The sequence below is a fragment of the Thermobia domestica genome, chromosome 10, assembly GCF_964235325.1.
Source record: "Thermobia domestica chromosome 10, izTheDome1.hap1.1, whole genome shotgun sequence".
In the NCBI taxonomy this organism is placed as follows: Eukaryota; Metazoa; Arthropoda; class Insecta; order Zygentoma; family Lepismatidae; genus Thermobia; species Thermobia domestica.
The window spans coordinates 231,983,253-231,997,907 of record NC_137463.1 but is presented as its reverse complement, the minus strand read 5'-3'; the positions used below and the strand labels follow the sequence as shown (position 1 = coordinate 231,997,907).

At 35.4% G+C, this 14,655-nt stretch overlaps 1 protein-coding gene across 8 annotated transcripts in view; it reads left to right on the top strand.

Moving 5' to 3' along the window:
• Positions 1-14,655, top strand: part of LOC145663063 (uncharacterized) — a 287,238-nt gene that overhangs the window by 199,584 nt on the left and 72,999 nt on the right. The window lies entirely within an intron of this gene.

Here is a 14,655-nt window from a genome sequence, read left to right as displayed (position 1 = left end):
GAGCCACAGTTTCTGCCTATCAGAGCTGGGGCTAAGAGCTCATAGCCGCAAATATAAGCTAGCACCCTCCAGAACAAATAAACATTCTTCCCCATAAGAAAAGCATTAGAAACACAAGAGTAAAGGCAAAAAGAAAACTTGGCCTGTCGTATTCTAAACAGTGACCCCCTCCTCCCTTAATGAACAGTAATCTCACGAACTGTGGCCGGTTTCAGAGCCACGCCAGTGCTCTAAACTTTGAAGAACAGTTCTTACTGAGACTTAGGACCTATACAGGAAACAGTGACATTTGCTCTCCAGTATACGAACATTTACAATTGCCCCCTCCAAACCAAAGCCCCACCAGGACAACGCCATCACCAGTGTAGCCAACCCAAGACAGAAATAACCATTGCTGAATTAAGTTCACTCGCCACCTTCAGAGCCAGGACCGACCCCCCATGCGACAATGCCCTCCCAGGCACCACAAGTGAGGAAGCGTCACAACCCCCCGAAGATGAAGTGAAGAAACGTCTTAAACAAGTCCGTTTCACATCCCTAGGGATAGCGCCTCAACGCCGTCAACGACAAGTTCTGACCCCGGCCCCCAGTCAGGACCCCAGGGAGCCAAACCCCACACCACCGGTGCACCCCCCAAGATCTGACATATGGCCAGATGGATTCCTTGCCCCCACTTTCTCAACCAATCAGCTGACGCAACATCAGAACATTCAGTAGGTATGGTATCATATGGCGAATATATAATGATATGTTGGTTTTGTGAAGTCAGGATCGGTGAAAGACGATGAATCTGCAGCAGAATTTGACAACCTGGGTCGACTTTGCCCGCCTTTGCTCTTCACCGGATGAAACACTGAATTAAGGTATGGGAGGTTGTGGAACCTTGGTTCTTCAGAATGTAGCACAGTAACGAACATCTCAAAGAATATTTGGATAAGTAGTAGTCCACTTTTTTTTTTTTTTTTTTTGATAGACATTTAATTGGATGAACTATGCAAAAATAGCAGTTTGAAGTATGATCTGTCAACTCTCTCAGTATCATTGGAACTGAAAATAGCATACATGGCCTTTTTCCATATAGCCAGTTCCACAAGTTTGTAGAACAAGTATTACAAGAAATAGTGATGCCCACTTCTTGTCCATATCTCCCACTTTACAACCAAAGTGCAAGTGATAGGCTTTCTTTATGATAGGCGTTACATTCCACCTTTTGTTTCACTTAGTCAAGTATAACAATTTGCTCTGCACTGTAAACACATTTACGCGAAATGTTTCTGCTCAGTACAGTCATAGAACAATAAATAATAATAATAATAATAATAATATAATGGCACACACACACACACACACTATCTCACCATGACCGCGTCCGGGATGGCAAATTGTAACTACAAAAGAACCTTACACAACATGTTTTCTCTGGCAAACTCTTCAATACAAACTAAACCTTGATATGGGTGATGTTTCTTTGTCAGCGATGAAGTTCGAGCAATAAGGATAGCCAGAGACGTACGCTGGAATTTATTTCGGGAGGGGCCCTAAGTTTTTCGGAGGGTCCAAATACAATTTGAGGCTAAATTATATTAAAATTTGTAAAATTGCACCTGAAATTAGACTATATTTACCAAAAAAATCGGAATTTCGGGGGTTAAGACCCGCAAGACCCACCTTCTGCGTACGTCCCTGACGATAGCAATGAAACTAACCGTCAAAAAAATGAAAGTTTATTGAAATAAGCAGACAGCTCCTGTTGCCACGAACCCTTAATTTCCCTACCGAAGCACATCCGGTGATATCATATTTCTTTGAAACCCGAACTAATCTTCAAAAACTAATTTCATATTCGTTATCAGCGCCCTAAAATTAGTGAGAATTGGTTACTTTTATCTTCGAAGCATTTTCACTGTTGACGAATGTTATAGATTGGTCATATTCTTCGTTTCATTTAATTGCAGTAAACAATTTCTCGTGTTTACTCTGCAGTACTTCTACATAATTATTAAAAATAATAATGCAAGTAAAAATAATATTTACATGTTTCCGGATAGAAATAGCACTACGTTTAGAAGCGGGCGTGCCTCATTGTTGCCCTAATGGTACTGGCGACTTTTTAGATAAGAAAGGTCTACACTGTCATGTTTAAAGAGTGGTGATAGACAGACATGTAATTCATCAGTAAATGACATTCGTAAGAGCGCTGGTATCTGCACATACACAATCAATGAGAGAACCAACAGAATCAGTAGATCAGATGGAAGAAGACTTGATGGAATGACTTTGATTCAATGGAAGAGAGAGAGAGAGCACTAGTATGAGACTTTACACTACAGTACTTATCACTTTTAGCTGTTAATACAGCGTTACGAAGAGAGATGAAAAAAAAAATCAACAAATATGATAGATAATTTTTCGATTGTTCCTATCGCCCAATCATGTACATGTATTAGAACATGTATTTTTGAATAGGACACATTTGTTCCTAAGTGAAGTCTTCACCCGACTACGGTAGTTCCCATAGTTTTGGATCTTTAAAGTTCATTTTTTCATGTTTTCGGCAGCCTATAACTCCGAAAGGAAGCATTTGTGCACCCAGGTTGGTCTATACTTTTTGTCTTATCTTGGTGTCAGAAATCACTTTCCAAACGTCGTTGTTGTTTTGAAACACCCTATATATATAAAAGAGAGAGAGAGAGAGAGTTGGTTCCAAATGAGTTAAAGTATTACTATGCTAATTGACCTTAAGGGGACAATCGTGATTTAAATATTCGTAAATCAGAAGAAATGTAAAAGTTAAGCGATAAAACAAATCCGAAGATTCGCTGAATAAAGAGATTTATATGAAACCTAAAGATAGCAATAAAGCTTCTTATGTAACATTTTCAAAGCTAAGATTAACAGTTAATCTTTTTCTTGAATAAGGTTTCCGAAAACACAGCAAATTATAAATCCAGTTATTATAAGTAGTACCTATGACAGCCTCGTATTTCACATCACCAGAGCCCTTCATCCTGATAAGTAGGCTATTTACTTACTTACGATGACCTTTCAGCCGTTCCAGTAACATCAATGTCTCAGTTTGGTTTTGGTAGATCATGCTTCGCCACCCTTAATTATCACCATCAGCGGCTATTAGCGAGTCAGAACTTATCTCAGTACTAGATAATATGGGTAACTATGGCTTTTCGTCTATAGAAGACGGAGAGGGTATGATATTATCACAGGAAATATTTGGTACATAAGACATAGATTATCATTATTTAGGAGAAACATTTAAGATAATCATTTACTTAAATGTGCTCCCGTTTAGCGGAGAAAACGCGGCAGGCATAGTAGAATGATCTGCGGCATTACTCTGTGGGTCATTTGCTGAGAGTGTCGTGGATTCGAATCCCGCTTTGGGCATGGGTGTTTTAAACTGTCCTCGTTTACTTCTGTGTCTTTGTGGTGTCATAATGGTTACGGTATAATTCCTGCAAAACGTTCAGCAGATTAAATAGATATAACTTGGAAAAAAGCGGTTACCTATTAAAAAAAAAAAAAGCTTGTTAGCGGGTGCCTTCAGTGCCCGTGGTCACGGGTTCAATTTCCGCAGGGCCACTCAAGAATTTTGATGTTTACCCAATATCGTGAGGACAATTGGGGAATTATTTGAAGTAAGAGGTAGCTGACTCCAGCCTAGAAAGCAGGCATTAAGGCTGTTGCTACCTCTTCGCTGAGTCGAGTTTTCCCCTATCTAATAACATTGGAACTTTTTTCGTGTTTTTCTCAGCAAGCAATGAACAAATCCTTACAAAAATTTGCATGGAGTCAGGTCGATAATAAAGAATTCGTTATATGAGCTTATAATTTTACTAAAAGCCTCCAATTAAGTTATTCATTCCCCCCTTTTTTTCATGTGAAGATTTGCAACAACGCATTGATGACACTGCGTTCTCTCTTCTAGCAGGTTGCGGCGAGTAACTGAGGGTTACTTTGAAGTTTCAACATTGTCCACAGCTGTGAGGGGATCCTTTTCAACAATGACATATTTATGGCATTTCAGTGAGAAGGCGTTGGAGTACGTTTTCTTTGCTGAAAGCAGAAAAAAATAAACACAGCGAGAACAGATCCATTCTTCTTTACATTAGCTTTTCCCCCCGTCAAGTATAGACAGTTATAAGTAATTAGAAGCGAACTGTCTCTATTGAATAAAGATACTTTTAATGTATACGAAAGCGAATGTCACTTTATCACTATTATTATTATTATTATTATTATTATTATTACATTTTTCAAAACATGAAGAGACATACCTTTCTTGACTCCAGTGCCCATTTTATCTATATATGAGGTATTTATAATAAACTTCTATACTGCTAAAAGAAAAGCTACTTTTATAGTGACGTATTATTTGTATTTTATTTATTATATTTCGAATTAAAATAAAGTGTATCGTTTGTAACAACGAATAGTGCTCAAAACAGCACCTATTACCAGTCAACTATAGACTTAGATCAAACATAATAATGGACAACAACACCAATATATATTGTATACATTTAGACCCTATTGGATCAAAGCCTTTGGCGTGGGAGACCCGGGTTCGATTCCCGGCGGGAGCTCATGTGGTTCGGATTCCACGTTAATCAGTAGGTCCACGTCTCATATAGCTTCGCTGCTGAAAGGGACGCTAAACTAAAATCAACTCAACCTATTGGATCAAAAGATGCAATCTATTTCACACAAAAATTTTCTTGTAGGCCTTATATCTCGAGAACTACATATAGCGTACCCAAACTATGACTTGACTTAGTATGATGTGCTTATTGCGTAAAAAATAAAAAAACTCGATTTAAGGACCGTTTAAAAATTTTGTGGGCCCTGATCCACAAAATTCAATATATTACATTCAATCAAAAATTTTCTTGTACGCCCCATATTTTGACAATTACAAAGTGTGTGGCCAAACCAAAACTAACAATTTACTCAGCATGATGTGCTTATTCCGAAAAAAAAAAAAAAACAGCTGCCATTCAAAAAATTTGTGGGCCCTGATCCAAAAAAATCAATATATATTTCACCCATTCAAACATTTTCTTGTACGTCCCATATTTTAGAACTACATATGGTATAGCCAAACAAAAAAGTAACAATTTAGCCCGCATGATGTGCTTATTCCGTAAAAAATACGAAAACTCGATTTAGGGCCCATTCAAAAATTTTGTGAACCCTGACCCAAAAAATTCAATATATTTCATACAATCAAACATTTTCTTGTAGCCTTATATCTGGAGAACTACAGGTAGTGTAGCCAAACCCAAACTAACAATTTACTCAGTATGATGTGCTAATTCCGTAGAAAATACGAAAACTCGATTTAGGAACCGTTGCTAACTTTTGTGGCCCCTGATCCAAAAACTAATTATTTGGCAAGATCGAAATCTTTTTATGCATTTTTGGATCATTTTTAAAATTCTTAGCCAAGATCGCTATCTTTTGATCCATTTTTTGGATTATTCCTAAAATTCTTGTTTTTATATATTTTTTATATTTATATATAAGGTGATACAAAGAAAATTTAGGGAATCAATTGATCTGATTGAAGATTTGTTTAAATCTATTTTATAGAATCTTTTAGATTTGTTAACTATATTCCTGTTAACTGCAGATTTTTTAAAAAAAGATCTCTTTTTAATCTACATTTGTATTCTTTCTTTACTCACTCATGAAGTATATCTATAACTTTTGTCAATTTTTAAAGTTGCTTCTGAGATAAGTTTCGAGAGTTGTCCGCAAAATTTCGTTAACATCTTATTTGAACTAACGTAACACTGTAATCTCACTTTAATTTACCATAGTATATTTTCTTTCTTTCTTTTTTTTCTTTTCTTTTCATTTCTTTTCTTTTTTTTTTTTGCGTGAAAGTAACATTTGAAACCGAATTATTTCTTTAAAATTTATACATGAAATGAAAATTGTTTTTTAAAAAAACTATGACATACTCATTGTATAAATAAATGTGAAATATTAGTGTTTGTTTGATTTATTTCTATTGATTGAAGTCAATACTTCGAGTGTAACTTTGACCACTTATCAACAAAATTAAAAAGTCGTAGACCAGTATAATTTAAGCAAGTTACTTACTTGATTTGAGACATAATTTTGGAGGGGAAGAGTAGAAATTTTACTAATAACATTTTTTTATTTAACTTTTCCTGTATTTATGTTTAGCGTGGCCTTGTGAATTTTGTTTACTTTTTTTTTCAATGTAGAAACTCACCAGGGATTTTGGAGTATGCTCATAGATATTTAAATTGTGAATAGTGCTTCAGTGATATTTATCATTTTGATTATACTGCTTGTTTATTATTTTTTAATAACTTCATTTACATAATGTTGTGGCTTGATGTAACGAAGTATTCCATCACATATTTTTATACTCATACGGTAATGCTTTAGTTTAATATGTATGACAATGACAAATTGGTGTACCTCAACAAAAAAAAAGCCCTATATTTTAAAATGAAGCATGAAAAAATAATGCATAAAATTAAAATTATTCTGTTATATGTGTTGTACTATATATATATATATATATATATATATATATATATATATATGTTGTAGCTATAGATGAAATTTCGCGTTCACCATCTGGAAAATAAATATTTCTTATTTAGAATGCGTAAGTTACAAGGTTATTATTAGCAGGTAACACTAATAAGTCCCTATTCCCTGTTACCAAGAAATAAGTCCCTATTCATATTTCGTAAAGTAATAACCAAGAAAAGACGTTACCAAGAAAATGACATTTGTATCTACATTAACACTACATATTTCATTATGTATAGATGTTTTTCTGTTTAGTAAAATTATCCCTGATATTACACTTAACTTTTCCTACAAATGTGCTCTGTTAGAAGGGTAATGTGTGGTCAGTTCTTCAGTTTCCCAGTTGCCTCACGATACTGAAACAACACCGAAAAATCTGTCATCATTAGGAATAGAATTCGACAGCATTCACGCTATGGTAAAAATGAAATTATTATTATTTAGCATAAACATTCTATACTACTATTCACAGTTTCAAATACATATACAGAGGCCGGTAGCCAGCCCAAAAATGTAGGGGGGCGGCTGAAGTTAGGGGAGCCCGATCCAACCATATCATAGTTTATCACCATATTATATTTCATTTGCAAGCCTACCGTGAAAAGTTTAGGGAGGCCAGCGAAAATTTAGGGAGGCAAACCCCTAGATCCTCCTGAATACGGGTCTGCATATACATATATATAATTATTCCAAAATGCTATCTCCTCTGGTTTACCTGTTTCCGTGAGGTTACAAAAGTCAAAGAGCGCTGGTGTTTTCAATGTGAAAACCCCACTGGTATCGGCAGTGCGGCCAATCTCTGGTCAAGGAAACACCGGCAAGGAGGAACCTATGTGGTGACCACAAATTTTAACTAAATTACTAGTGCCAAGCCGCACTGATATTCCTTGCTCGTTACAATCTCTTGTGCCAAGAATTTCCTATAATAATAATAATAATAATAATAATAATAATAATAATAATAATAATAATAATAATAATAATAATAATAATAATAATAATAATAATAATATTTCACACAGGAAATTTGAAAATAAAATGAAATCTGTAAGTTTTACGTCCCACAGTTATGCCGGTTAGGCTAAAGGAGATAGTGATGATAAGTAATGAATGAAATGGTGGAATGAAGAAAGTGGGAGAAAACAGGAGAACCCCGAGATAACTCATGCACACGATGTTTGTCCACCACAAAGTTCACTTAGCGCGAGCTGGGATCAAACCAAGGACCCCATGCAACTGAGATGAACGCTCTACCACTGAGCCACAGCGGCCCCCACACAGGAAATTTATCTGCTATCACAATCGTCTGCTAATTTATATTTGTATAACCAATCACCAGGTATAAGACTGAAATACATGAGACGCAAGAGGCATCTTGCTATGTTTGAAAGTAACCACAAGAACTCCGAATGAGACTAGACGAATATACTAAAAGCAATAGGTTTAGCAAAGAAAATAAAGAGCGCCCCCTCCTTCTCAGTGCCATAAATCTGTCCTCGAAAAGGACGAGAGGGCTAGAAAATTTCATTCCACAGATGTGATATGGACAGAGTTTAAAAACCTGTTTTAAATGGCTAGTCCGAATTTCCCTCACGCTGCTAATACAAACAGAGAGAAGCAGAGATCGCACTGTTGCAAATCTTCACATGAAAAAAAGGGGGGAATGAATAACTTAATTGGAAGCTTTTAGTAAAATTATAAGCTCATATAACGAATTCTTTATTATCGACCTGACTCTATGCAAATTTTTATAAGGATTTGTTCATTGCTTGCTGAGAAAAACACGAAAAAAGTTCCAATGTTATTAGATAGGGGATAACTCGACTCAGCGAAGAGGTAGCAACAGCCTTAAGGACTTTGGGTGTCGTCGTGCTGACCACACATCCCCACCATCTTGAACGTAAGCATGCTGGGAGGTCCAGATCCCAAGGGACTATCGCACCAGGAGTTTAGTTTGTTTAAATTATCTTAAATGTCTTTTTTTATTATTAAATTTTATCCAATATTTTCTTTTCAGCTGGTTTGTCGAACTTAGCGCTACTTGTTTTCTTTTTAATTCATGTTCGCATTTAACACAACTAATCACTAAAGAAAACAATCTTTTCAATAAAATTAATCTCGCATCTTTCGTAGCTCTGAGTTTACGTTAGTTATTTTTAGCTTTTCTTTTTTAGTTGAAGGACGTTTTATTATTTTCCCTTATTTTTTTTCTACTTTTACCTACGTTTCTTTCCACTTACGCTGTGCCCATGGACACGTGCTTAGTGTATTTGTTTACAAAAGGGGCCTTTTTCCTGACACTATAGAAAGGAAAATCACAGAAATATTAATTGATGTATGTGAGTGAATATATTTGTAATGAAGTCCAGGGCCGGTTCTAGATATTTCTTAAGTGTAAGCAAACGATATTTCGGCGCCCCCACCTAAATGAAAATAAAAGAGTAGAAAGTTTAATAGACAAAAATTCTTCAAATGGTTGTTACATTTACAAATTTCTTTAATATCTGTAGTCTCCCTGTGAATATTAATGAAAAACTGCGAAATTATAACTAATTGACTGTGGATGAATACTGAATAAAGTTCCAATTTTAATATTAGTATTTTTTATTAAATAAGGAACAACTGAGATATATATATCTAAGATGTATTTTGACAAGTACAATTCAAACATAAAAGTCGAAACAACAAAACTCAAGAGCTTCAAGCCTAATATTAACACAGGTTTGATTTTAACAGAGAGGTATCCTTTTATGCTTCATTAAAATCATATTTACGGAGTATTTTGCAGTGATAAGATTATGGCAATTAGCTTAATTTCTCGTTTTCTTTGTTACTGAAAAGCTCATGTTATAAAGACACTTTTCTAGCTTTTAATTTAGCAAAAATCCTTTATTATTACATCCGTATCTATTTCATTGATATTGGCCATTTTCATTCTCAATGGACATCAAAGCTAGTCCATTTATTCGTTTTTCAGATACAGTTGATCTCAAACAGTTCTTTATTAATTTTAACTGAGCTTGTTTAATACACTACAAATGCAAAAGTGTGTGTGTTTAACCGATATTTAATTCGTCTTCGGTCCAGTGGCGGAACTTCAAAATCAGATCTCTCCCCTCGCAAAACGTTCTTAACTTGCCCCACTGTCAATTCAGTTCCTTCATATCTCTTTCCAACATAGACATTTGAAATCAAGCAATGAGTAACACAATGTAAACCCAAGCAATGGCGCACCCAAGATTTTGGGTCCGAATATTTTTCGGAGTAGCCTCCAAAATGCAAATAATTTTGCGTATTTGGCCCCTGGAATTGTGCTAATTTTCTTAAAACTGAAAAGTTTTGGGGTATCAAGACTCTCGGACCACCTCCCTCGGTATCCCTGAACACAAGTAACTAATAATCAAAACTACTTTGCATTAGGATTTATTATTAAATATTTAAAAAAAACATCGCTCCATGTGAATTTAATACGAGAGAATGGATTGATAATGATTGTTACACTGTTAGAATAAACAAGGATATGTATACGCTGCTAAGAGTTTAAAAAAAAAAAAAAAAAAAAAAGTGTTACTATTAATCCTAATAAATTTTTGGATTACAGTTTCGATTTCGATTACAGTTACCCTTTCGAGTTATATACACATGTACTGCGTGAAAACTAATTGTATTCAAACAAATTTTGAAATACATTAAATTTAACTCAGACCTGTAACCGAAGAGACCGTACCCATTCCATTTTAATTTAACAATTAAATTACTATAATAAACTAAAATAAATGTAGTTTCAAAAGTTTGTCAACTTGCAAATGCTTCGTTAATAGTAACTAGTAATAACAACTCCCCCACCTCAACATTTGTACGATTATCACTTTGTAAATTTTGTCCAGAACTCAAAAGAAACTTCTTTAGAGCCTTCGCTTACCTCTCGTCTTCATTCAAGTTTCGTAGCTTTCTTTCCGATAGAATGGTCTTTTTTTTAATCGCCGGCCATTATTATACATGAAAAGCAAAGTACTATTTGAAAGTGAAAACACATCATTATAAATACAAAAAGCAATAATAATACGACTCAGGGTAGAAACGAAAATGTTGACGAGTGACAAATGGATCAATAGACATTAACAAAGTGAGCATTAAGCAATGGGGAGCGATTGTGAGCAAGGGATATTCGAAACTTAAGTTAAAATTTCCCTCAGAAATGGTAAAAAAAATTCCATTTGTACCGCCCGTTTTTTCTTAGTATTCGCTCCCGTCGCTGGACCAATGGACAACAAAAGCCTAGTCGCTTAAACTTCGATAGTTTACATTTCATTTACGTTGACCTTTCTCAGCCCTTAGCTGTGGTTATTGAAACGAAGCACTATGCGGGGACACTGTTTATAACGAGACGGAGCACCCTTGAAGACATTCCTTTCTACTGTAATAATGCCACCCAATCCATGAGCAACATGTGCAGTTGACTTTTTTTGTTTGTTGGTCCATTCTCATTTCAAAGACGTATTTGGCAATAATATTCTCTAGCAAGGGCGCGGAAGAGTTGTAGGGAAAGGAATGAAGAGTATGTTATATTTGTATTTTGTGCGTATGATGGAACTGTGAAAAGAATGCCACTGTTTTTAGTCGTACTTACGTAGTGCTTAATATTACTTCTATTGAAAAGCTAAATTTCCCTACATTTTATCTCATATTCGTAAGATCTCCTGTTTTCTTCTCTTTAAAAAAATCTTTCCTAAATCTCCCTGCGCCGCAAAAATTTTCCTCGGACTAGCATAACTTGTAATTGCGGCATTGGCGCCAATTGATGTACGAGTCCATTTCAGTTGTACAGGGGTGTTTTACAGCCAAACACGCAAAGATTCAACTTTATTGTCTTTTTGATGTATTTTATCTGAACCCTAACAGAACAAGATGTGCTAAGCATGTGCCATTTAGGTGTCCCAGCTACTTTTTAGGTACCCGGCATTTGGTACATATGGTATTCATGTGCTAAGTATGTACTTCAGCTACCTACAGTTTTAGGTACTCGGTACACCTAAGTAATATTTGCGACTTTGTACAACAAATGTAGCATTTATATACCTGGCTCAGTTTCGCAGTGATAGTTTGTTTTTATGTCGTCACTGGGGACATACTTTTTCAGATACTTGTGACACCTAATTGATATCTGCAGGGACGCACAAATAACAGTCAGCTATCTGCATTTGCTCATGCGCAGTAACATGCAACGGTTTCTCGCGTTTTCTGCTCTATTTTCTGTCCTTCTAGTACACAATCGCTTAGAAAAAAGAAATAACAAATGCATCAAATTTGGGAGATGAATTTAGAAGAAAGAAATGACATAACTGCAGGGGTGTAGCCAGCAGGTTTATGTAGGAGGGGCCCGTCGATTTTGAGGGGGGGCAGCTACAAAGCCAAAAGAAATTATGTTGCAGCTAGTGTTTTTGAGGCATGAAAAAACTGGCAAATTTTGGTTTCCAGCTTCTTCTTCTTCTTCTTCTTCTTCTTCTTATTATTATTATTATTATTATTATTATTATTGTTGTTGTTGTTGTTTGCTTTTTGTGCATAAATTATATTCCAGGTAGTTTTTATTATGTTTAACCAATAATCACTGTCCCGGACCAAATTCCTTACCGGACCCGGAATATACCTTTTGCATAACTAGTTTAAGCCCTTGTACACAGAACCTATCTACATACGGCTAATTTTCTTTGAAATTTCACTTATTTTCTTTAAGATTTCCAGACAAAAATAATTATTTATTATTCGTGACTAAAAAAAAAACATAATTATTTAATTAACATCTGTCTTATTTCCTGTTCTAGGGGCCGTCCACATATTACGTAACGCTATTTTTGACCAATTTTACCCCACCCTTCTGCTTGTCACACTTCGTAACGCAAGGTCGAACCCCACCCCTTTGTTACGTAACACTTTTTGATCTTTATTTTTTCATTATTTTGATTATTTTAGGGTAGAACTTTTTATTAGAAAATGCTTATATTATTGTGAATATATTTATAGCGTTTATCGCCAACAAATCAAAGTATTAGAAAATGGTAGACTCGTAATAATCTTTTATCCCTATAAGGTTGTTTAATTAACCAAGGAGGTCGCACCCATCAGTGTAGGTCACTGGTGATTGGCAAGGAGAAATTACTGCGGAAGATGCAGTTAAAACAGGATTTAAAGAAATAACATCGACCTCTTCTTCCGAGATACAGGGTGCTTCGTGCATTTGAAGTTCGCCAGTGTTAACGATACAGAGTTCTGTTCCTCGTCGACCACAGATTCGAAGTGGCTGCACACGTGAAGGAGCAGGAACATCTCGTTTGTAAACAAGCTTTCGAGCATCTTCTTTGCACTTCGGACTTCAGTTTACCACTATACAAATTCTTTTTTTAAAAAAAAATTAGTGCGAGAATGCGAATAAACTCGATTTCTTCAGAAATATTCAAATCCAATAATAATAATAATAAAGTAGTACGACAATAATATCCGACGAATTAGGTTTTTAATATCTTTAGGTCTGCAAATCGTGCATTGTTCCGTCAAGAAATGTTTCAAGAAAAAAAAAAGTTTCTTCTGTTTCACATGCGAAATTTCTTCGAAGAAAAGAATGGGTAATGATTCGAATCAGAAGTTTTATATAATATTCTCAGAAATTCAGTGCAAGTGGGAACGCGAAGGAATTTTAAAACGGTAGTTACGATCACTAACAACTAACTCCAGAAAATCGTGTGACGTAAATGCAATGCTGCGATAGCCGCAAAACCGAGTTTTATTGTATTGTGATACACACAGAGTTCTTCACCAGTCATGCTGGTGTCTAGTGCGTCTTCGAATAACTTCTGTATGATTCAATTTATACAGGCTATAGTTCGAAACTTTCCGAAATAATGTAATTATTTATTTATATATCTGTATGTCTATATATACAGGGTGAACGGTAACTACGTGGACGAACTTGGACGGGCGATAGTAAATCTTAGAAAAGCAAAAAAAAAAAAAAAAAAAAGTCCTAGTGATCATGGGGGAAATTCCGTCCCATTTAGCAATGACAGAGTGTTGAAAGCATGGCAACATGCACTTCAGAGGCCAACAGCTTAAAAACAGCTTCAGAGGCCAACATCGTGGAGAGAGCGGTTAAAAACGTCACTTAGAAACTCATACCTACTCTATTGAAAAATCCATATTTGAAAACGCAGCTACGTGTGCGCACGGGATTAACAACATGTGACACTTCTTTTCTTTACAGCATATCCGGGAATCCCTCCGTTCCTTTGGGGAATTCCGTGCGCACGCATAGCTGTGTTTCCAAACATGCATTTTTCAACAGAGTAGGTATGACTTTCTAAGTTACATTTTTAACTGCATTCTCTATGATGTATTGCTTTCGACACTCTGTCAGTCCTAAACGGGACGGAATTTCCCATGTTCACTACGACTTTTTTTTTTTTTTTTTTTTTCTTATTAGATGTACTATCACCTGCCCAAATTTGTCCACGTAGTTACCATTCACTCTGTAATATACGTTTGTAACAACTCTTGAGCCACCCGACTGATTTCGATTAAATTTTCAACGTAGACGAGTTTCGGGCCTGGAATGTTTTTTATAGCTTTACTTTGAATGTGCACTTTGAAGAGAAGCGGAAGATATACAAAAATGATCGAAAATGACCAATATTAATGTTGAATCATAGTTTTCGGAGTGGCTGATACGAACAGTGCCACTTCCGATGTCGTTTAAATCCAAATTCAGTGGCCATTATTACTCCTAAGGGGGATGGTGACATGTGAAAATAATTGAAAATTACCGATTAATTGAAACGTTGTTTTTTCACCAAATTTTTCATCTGGTATAAATATGTTTTTTTTTTTTAATACTAGTTACAGCACATAAAAAATGTAATGCAGGCTTACTTACAAATCAGTTTAGTACCATTGTTTTGTGGTAGTATTTACAGTAAATTGTTGAAACGTTTGTTTTCAAAGTGTCAAATATAAATCGCAGTAAACTGTGATATCTGCTGTAAAAAATAATAATAATAATAATAATAATAA